This window comes from Macaca fascicularis, chromosome 15 (genome assembly GCF_037993035.2).
Source record: "Macaca fascicularis isolate 582-1 chromosome 15, T2T-MFA8v1.1".
Lineage (NCBI taxonomy): Eukaryota > Metazoa > Chordata > Mammalia > Primates > Cercopithecidae > Macaca > Macaca fascicularis.
Window position 1 is genome coordinate 55,844,330 of NC_088389.1, and position 9,164 is coordinate 55,853,493.

The 9,164-nt window shown below is 37.5% G+C and overlaps 1 non-coding gene across 1 annotated transcript; it reads right to left on the reverse strand.

Moving 5' to 3' along the window:
* Positions 1-470: 470 nt before the first annotated feature.
* LOC123569327 (U6 spliceosomal RNA) lies at positions 471-575 on the reverse strand. The gene has a single exon (XR_006692954.1). It is a non-coding gene; the product is annotated as a U6 spliceosomal RNA (small nuclear RNA).
* Between the last annotated feature and the right edge of the window lie 8,589 nt (positions 576-9,164).

Genomic DNA, 9,164 nt, shown 5'->3' on the forward strand with positions numbered 1-9,164 from the left:
AACTTATCCATGTAACTGTTACAGGTAGTCAGGCATGAGCAGGGCAAAAGAGGGCTCCCTACTCCACCACCTACCAGGAATGTCAGGCGATTGGGTGATAGTTTGACAATCATTACATTGCCTCTCTATAAGTGATAATTCTGGCAGCCAGTACCAGGAAGAGAAAAAAACCCTACTTTGTTCCCCAAAAACCTATTGAAATTAAAATAAAAAAAAATAACAGTACGGAAGTTTTCAAAAAATTAAAATAGAAGTGCCATATGATCCAGTAATCTCACTTCTGGGTATATATTCCAAAAAAATTAAAGTCAGGATCTAGAGGAAAAATCTGCACTCCCATGTTTATTGCAACATTATTCACAATGGCCAAGATAGGAGAACAATCTAAGTGCTTATCTGCCGACAGATGGGTGGATAAAGAAAATGTGCTTTGCATATACTTTAAAATTTTTTAAATAGATTTTTTAAAAAGAAATATGGAATGCTTCACTAATTAGTGTCATTCTTGCTCAGGAGCCATGCTAATCTTCTCTGTATTTTTCCAATTTTAGTACATGTGCTGCCGAAGTAAGCACTATAAATGTGTGTGTACATGTGTGTGTATACACATACAATGAAAGTACATAATTATTCAGCCTTAAAAAGAAGAAGTTTCACTATTTGCAAACTTAGCATGAACCTTGAAGACATTATGCTAAGTGAAAATACGCCAGAAACAGGAAGACAAATACTGCAAGATCTCACTTTTATGTAGAATCTAAAAACCAAAATGCTAAGCTCATAGCAACAGAGAGTAGAGTGATAGTTACCAGGGTCTGGGCTTCAGGAAAAGGGAATATATTGGTAAAATACTGCAATGCTTTAATTATAAGACGAATAAGTACTAGAGACTTAATGAACAGCATGGTGACTGCAGTTAATAATAATGTATTGGGCATGTGAAATTTGCTGACAGTAGGCCTCAAGTGTTATCACTAAACACACACACACACACACACACACACAAATGAATGTTATATCAGGATTAATTGAAGTTCTTTAAGAATGACTCTTCCTTTACTCAGGGACAAATACCTTCTAGCACATTGTCCAACCATCTGTTCATCTTAAAAGCCTAAAACCTTCAATAATCTATTCATACAAATTTGAGCAAAATGAGAAAAACTAAGAATTTCACAGTTACTATATAAAACTATTAATAATCTGTCAATACTTTGAGGCATTGGTGCTGTATTAGTCTGTTCTCATGCTGCAAATAAAGACATACGTGAGACTGGGTAATTTATAAAGGAAAGAAGTTTAATTGACTCACAATTCAACATGTCTGGGGAGGTCTCAGAAAACTTACAATCATGGTAGAAGGGGAAACAAACACGTTCTTCTTTACATGGTGGCAGCAAGAAGTGCCAAGCAAAGAGGGAAAAGCCCCTTATAAAACCATTGGATCAGCCGGGTGCGGTGGCTTAAGCCTGTAATCCCAGCACTTTGGGAGGCCAAGACGGGCGGATCACGAGGTCAGGAGATCGAGACCATCCTGGCTAACACGGTGAAACCCCGTCTCTACTAAAAAATACAAAAAGCTAGCCGGGCGAGGTGGTGGGTGCCTGTAGTCTCAGCTACTCCTGAGGCTGAGGCAGGAGAATGGCGTGAACCCGGGAGGCGGAGCTTGCAGTGAGCTTAGATCCCGCCACTGCACTCCAGCCTGGGCGACAGAGCGAGACTCCGTCTCAAAAAAAAAAAAAAAAAAAAAAAATCATCGGATCTTGTAAGAACACACTTACTATCACTATCACGAGAACAGCATGAGGGTAACCACCCCATGATTCAATTACCTCCCATCAGGTCCCTCCTAGGTTATGTAGGGATTATGGGAACTACAATGCAAGATGAGATTTGGATGACACAGCCAAATCAAATCAGCTGTCAAATGTGGTTCATGCTGGACACAATTTAACAGAATGAATGAAGGCTGACTCATAGCCCACTCAAAAAGTACTATTTAAGAATTATAAATTGAGTAAGCATCTCCCATTATACTAACAAATACAAAATGTAGAGGAGTTGTGGAATGAAGAAGGATGAGCTGTTGTTTTGTTTTGTTTTAATTGTTTGGGTGTTTGGTGTAATAGCTGTTTGCTGTATAACAAATTAGCACAAATCTCAATGACTTTAAAACTATGAAAAACAATAGTCAACCACTGTTAACTTCCAGAGTCATCTCTACATTTTCTAGAAAAAAAAAAAAAAAAAATCTTGATGCTAGAGATTTTCCTTACTGAATTTCAGACTTACTTGCAAAATACCTCCCAAAACAAAACCTGGCCGAGTGGGAAAAGTAGCCTGAGTAACCCAGCTTCTCCAGTCCAAGGTTGGAGATCTTGGCTCCTGCAGAAGCAAACCAGGAGATTGTGGGAGAGGAGTAAATCTGACAGATGGGCTGATCATTGCATCTGGTGATTTACATACGGAACATATCTTATGGTTTCAGAAGCCCTTGTCCCTGCTGAGATTACTCTAGCCCTCAGAACCTGTATTCTGATCGTTGATGGTAATGTGATGCTGTACTTTTCTGAACTTTTCTTTCATCTGGATAGGAGGGAACCATGTCAAATCAGGAATTCTCATTTAAAATCTCTGCCTGGAGATGGAGTTTTTCCTTGCGTCTGTTCAGGCATGGTAGGTATCTCTGCCTAAGCCTCTATGATTCTTCTAAAATCAGGTCAGAGCCTTGCATGTGCCCCTGAGCTGCGGGATCCTGAGTCTACAATATCAGCCCCAATTTCCTCTGGGCCTGGACTTAGCACAGGGGCTGGTACTGATTCGTCTGTTTACAACAGACCTTCCTGCCTCTTGCCTTTGTTCTGAGGACAAAGCCACTGAAAACACCTCCTTTTCTTTGCTTCCCTTTTTCCTTTTGAAAAGGAACCTGTGTGTACTGTGGCAGGACTAACGAGGTCTTGCTTCCAATTGTCTCAGGCCATTCACTGAACTAGGCACAGTGACCCTTCCCTCTGATGTGGCTATTCTACAGTCCTTTCTGTCCACGGATATGCTTTCCTGCCTTGAGATACCTAGCAACCTCTTTCTCAGCTATTAAAACTACAAGCCGGCCAGGCACGGTGGATCATGCCTGTAATCCCAGCACTTTGGGAGGCCGAGGCGGGTGGATCACGAGGTCAGGAGATCGAGACCATCCTGGCTAACACGGTGAAACCCCGTCTTTACTTAAAAAAAAAAAAATACAAAAAATTAGCTGGGCATGGTGGTGGGCGCCTGTAGCCCCAGCTACTCGGGAGGCTGAGGTAGGAGAATGGCCTGAACCCAAGAGGCAGAGCTTGCAGTGAGCCGAGATCCGGCCACTGCACTCCAGCCTGGGCAACAGAGCAAGACTCTGTCTCAAAAAAAAAAAAAAAAAAAACAAAAACAAAAAACGAAAAACAAAAAAAACCACCTACAAGCCTTTTCTAGATTTCGTTGTAGCCTGAAGCTTACGATGCTCCTACTGGCACAGCCTATTCTTTCTGGCTTTCCTATCAGCACCCAACACCAGGGAAGCTTCCACAGCCCAGGTAAACTTACTCTGGGGATGAGACGCGGAGACTAGCAGCCAAGCATTCTAGGGCTAGAGGTAATGTAATGGGTAGGCCTGCAGCTGGGGCTCTGTGTCCAAATGAAGAATTATGCCATCAAGAGGCTGTTTTTTAAAGCATGAGGGTCCTGTATCTAGCTCAATCAGCATGTGAGTGGTGTGTGGCATTGCATTCTTTGCTCACTGAAGTCCCTAGACCACACACAAGACCTTATTGCGATTTTCCAGGTTACTAATTATTAAGGAGAAGTTGAGTGTTTGTCCTTAAAATTTTCCAAGGATACTTTGACTATAGTAGGAACACCTAAAGCCATTTCTATCAACTCCTTGATAGGCAAGCTGAAGTTGAAGATGTCTCCCTTCTTTGATGAGGCTGAAATGGACAAGCCAAAGCACTCAGTGAGATGGATGACAAAGAGGAGGCCAGCCAGGAAAGGTGATTTTTGGCGAACCTCAGTGGAATTGAAATAGATTACAGTTAAATGGATAAATGGATATATAACAATAACTATAAATAAATGCCTACTTATTTTTAAAAGGATAACATAATTTCCACTGTTTTAATCTTTGAATAATGCAAAAATATTTTAATGGTTTGCTGGAAGGGATTATCAACTGATTCTTGGTCATCAGTCCTTTTTTCAACAGGGCACAGAATCTTACTCATCTCACAAACCATCCATGTGGGTGTGGCAGAAGGCTCCAGATTAAATCTCACCCACAGTGATCTACTAGTTAGGGATGATAATATTTAGGAAATTCAGTATGCCTGTAGGATAAGAGAGTGTATACACAGTTTTTCCACTGATCCCCTTTTATGAGGTGACTCTGGGTCATGTTCTTTCTGTTGGGGCTGATAGGGAGAATGACGATGGAGCTTTGGAAGGCTCTGATTGAATGTTAGAGTTCAAGGTTTGACCTCAGGAAGCAGCATCCTATTAGATGGAGCATACTGGTACCTGCAGGAATAAGATAACAGTAGCATCTCCCTATTCCCTCACTGTGACAATGAACAGAGTCTCAAGACATTGTCAAATATTTTCTGGGGAGCAAAATCACACTGTTTTGGCAATAGATCAGAAGTTACCAGGAGATGGTGGAGGAAGGGATTGAGGAATTATTGCTTAATGTGTGCAGAGTTTCTGTTTGGGGTGATAAAAATCTTTGGAAACAGATAGTGGTGATGGTTGCACAACATTCTGAATATAATTAATGCCACTGAAAAATTGTGATAATGGGAAATTTTATGCTACATGTATATTTATGACAAAAAATATAAGGGCAGACAAATATGTTTGTGGTTGAAATGTAAAAATATTGAAGTGTTTCAGAACCACTCAGATACAGACCCCTGCTTCCCTACAGTTTGTCTAGAAGATCCAATGTTTATTAAAGAAAAATTGTTGCTTTTCTAAAGATACCTTAGGAGTGACAATGAGAGTGATTAGTGAATAGTGTATCTCCGCACAAATATTTTACAAATATCTTTGTGTTTGTTTTCTCTTGACTTGTTTAGCACTGCTGTATCTCTGAGGGCTATTATCTGTCCTCCTTCCATTCCTCACCTCCCTGACTCCCACCTCCTCTCTCCCCTAGATCCCTGTCCTTATTTAACGGTTTAGATTCTTCTCACTTTATCATACAAAGCAATTTGGGTTTCCCCATTTCCCATCTTGATGTGCAGGCAATTCCATTATTGGCAGATGAAAATATCCTCTGTTCAACATAATTGAACCTGTTTGGGCAGCATTTCGAGTTATATGCCACAAAACAAAAATAAAAACAAACACACACAAAACACCCAATGAAACTGGAGAAAACAAACAAAAAAAATGAAACAAAAAAAAATTTCTTTCAATCACTCCAAAGGTATTTCCATTAATGAAGAGTTTCCTGATTTTCTTCATCTATTTTTGAACTTGTTATTAAAATTGTATTGGCCTTTCATCGGTTTTAAAAACAGTAAGATTATATTGTTGATAGTATATGTTTATACACACAACACACACATATTTGTGTGTATTATATCACCATATTAGATAGGCATACAACAGTTATTCTAACAGGTTCTTTATAAAGAATATAAAATGTTGAAATTAAGCATTCTATCATTTTTTTATTTTCACCCATTCTAGTGCTCATTCTAATCGATTAGCCTTGGCTCATGAGATCTAATTCTCGCCTATCCAAATGGTGAACCTTTATCAAAATGACACCTTCTTTCTTTTCTTGCTTTCTCCTGCATCAAGAGCTGCTTCATCATCTTCCTTCCCTATGGAATTTACATGTCAAGCCACATCCTTCTTTTTTTTCTCCTTTAACTTTAGCAGAATTATCTGTTTTAAAAATCCATCCACAAACCTGATCACCTCTTGTGCTTCAGTATAACAATTCAGAACACCAATGATAAAAACAATTATTTATTTAAAGTGCCAGGGCAGCAAACACACTTATAAAATCTAAGGTACTCAAAAAAATAGTTATAAAATCAGAATAATGAAAATACAGAACATAGTTTTAATTAAAAGTAAAACTTTAACCTGATTGTTGAAAATAGAGCTTATTGTGCAAGTCTATTCCTTACCATCCATAGTAAGAGGTCAAGTTTAATTTATGCAATTAATAAATCATGAAATAATGATACAAATAGTATTTTAAGGTGTGGAGGTTAATAATGAATGGAAAAGCTAAAAGTTTAAATAGTTTGGTTACCTCTGAGAAGCATGAGTTGAGAAATAAGTGGTGATGAGACACTGTTTTTAATGCTTTACTTTTTATTTTTATCAGTTTAATAGAAACGTTTGATTCTAAAACCGTTCATATATTATTCTGAAAATCTGAAAATTAAATTTAAAAGTAAGGTGGGCTTCATCAGTATTTAATGGAGATTTTATTGTAAATTTTTTTAAAAATAAGTTTGACTACAACATAATCAAGTTTTTTAAAGTTCTACTGACTATTCAAATCCAATTTACAAAGGGTAGATACTCTGATACAATCCCCTACCGTAAAACATGCAAATACTATTTTAGTTAGAAGGAATGCATTTCTAAAACTATTGTTGAGCTCTCACAAAAATAAAGCAAGTCTTCAATGAACAACAGCAACCACCACAACAAAAATTTTCAACAAACCTAAAGCAAAACAAAAATGGTACTAAAAACCTGGCAATTTGAACTCGAATGGAAAAGGGCACACCAAAGCCAGAGCTGCTCTGGAAGTGTTCTGAATCCTTAGTCCTAACAGTTCCCTGGATAGCAATCCCACTACGGAGTAGGATTTCAACTTAGCAAAATTGGAGAAACTAATGTGAGACCTCCCCACATTAAGTCAGGAATCCAAAATAAGTCTATCTTCAATACTCAAGCAATAGAGACAGAAGAATATATTGACAGCAGCCAACCATTAGGCAACAAAAACTACATAATTAATCCATTTACTGGTTTAAGCAAATGTTAATACTCAGCCCCACAGATGCCTTAAAAAAATGCTTGCTAGTTCAGTGTAGGTATAAATAAGGAAGACAAATATAGCATCAGTAGTTTGTTTATATAGGTTGTACATCTTTGAAGAAATATAGCATCATTTACATGATAAATGAGAAAGTATATTGACTTATCTTTAAGGCGATCCTAATTCTCACAGTGTACAATTTATTTTTGTTTTACTGAGGGTATGCTGTGCCCATTAATACCAATAAATTCCCTTGAAATTAGAGACAGAGGCTGATTTGGTTTTTGGTGATTTCATGTGCCTTTCCCCTGTAGAAAGAGACCATTGGGGATTAGAATGAGCGCCACTTTATTACATTTCTATCTCCTTTGTATCCCTAGATTCAATAAATATGATCTCTTTTTCTATTTCCATTGTATCACTATAACCTTATATTTTGAAGAATATTTTGTTTAAATAGAATTCCTCCTTACTCAGTGTATAACACACTTTTTTTTCTTTTTCACCAAAGTCACTTTCATACCTGTAACACTTGATTGAAATTCCATGTATTTCAGGTGAACTTTTTCCTACAATTCATTTTTATTTACTTTTTTATTTAGTCTCATAGACTTGCTTGTGAGAAATAAAAGGAAGAGAAAATTCACTTATAGCTATTTAAATGACTGAACATGTTCATATGTTATGTAGACTTCATGATAAACTTATTAGATAAAAGATACTATCCTCATTAAAATTAGAAATTTTTTGTTTGCTTGTTTAGCACAATACTTACATAAGAAATAATTATTGTTATTATACTGAGTTACAATGTGATACCTTTACATATAGTTACACTCTTACATTTATTACAGCAATGTGCTATGGTAAAGATACACAGCTGAATCATAAGAGAAAAAGACATGTGCAAGAGTCCATTTAAGGTCTCATGTTTTCTTCCTCCCATGAGCAGTCACAGACAGCACACACTTCAACCAGCAATAAAAATGTAGCAACAGCTGTGGGAATTTTCTGCCCAAGGAAGCCCATTAGAGACTCGGTGACCAAGGCTTTTACTGGGGTCTGCTCTTGTAGGTATTATCTGCCTAGCATGTACCAAAGTTCTAGACTCCCAGAAATAAAGCACATTTTTACCATAAACCACATTGTACAAATAGTTTAGGCACAGTAAGCCACTCTTATTAGTTAGGGTACGTTTTATATCAATGTATGAAACTGTTTACCAGCCAAGTTCCCAGATGCCACCCAAGGGTTAACCTTGCAAGCTGGCATTTCTAAACATAGCAGTCTTAGGCTTGCTTTATTAACTTTTCTGCACAGACTTCAATTTCTATCTAGATCTTTTTGGCCAAAAATCCTTAGGATTCTCTGAATGTCTCATGTGCTTAACCTGTACAGGATGGTATTGTGACATTATTCATGTGGCTTCCAATTCTACCACTTTGAGTAGCTATATAGTATATAACAATCTCCCATTAGCACCTGAGAAAGGTTAGAAAAAAGCAGAAAACTATAAATATCACAAAGTAATGATGTAAAAATACCCATTAGCCTAAAATCTTTAATTTATTTATTTATTTTATTTTATTTTTTGAGACAGTCTTGCTCTGTCATCAGGCTGGAATGCAGTGGCGTGATCTCAGCTCACAGCAACCTCCACTTCCCCGGTTCAAACGATTCTCTTGTCTCAGCCTCCCAAGTAGCTGGGACTACAGGTGCGCACCACCATGCCCAGCTAATTTTTCTATTTTTAGTAAAGACAGAGTTTCACCATGATGGCCAGGCTGGTCTCGATCTCTTGACCTCGTGAACTGCCTGCCTCTGCCTCCCAAAGTACTGGGATTATAGGCGTGAGCCACTGCGCCTGGTCCAACCTAAAATCTTAACCTTAAACTTCTTAAATGAGTATAGGTGAAATAAGATTTTTCATACTGAAGTAGTTTACAACACTACAGTTGAATTTAGGAACATGAATCAAGAAAAGGAGTGATGTGAAAAAGTAAAAACAAAAACAACTGGGTAGAGTTATTTGCAAATATGGTCACTCTGAATAAATGCTAAACATGAGGTAAATTAAAATAATGACAAAACTTTAAATGAGTAAAATACCTTACAAAATTAA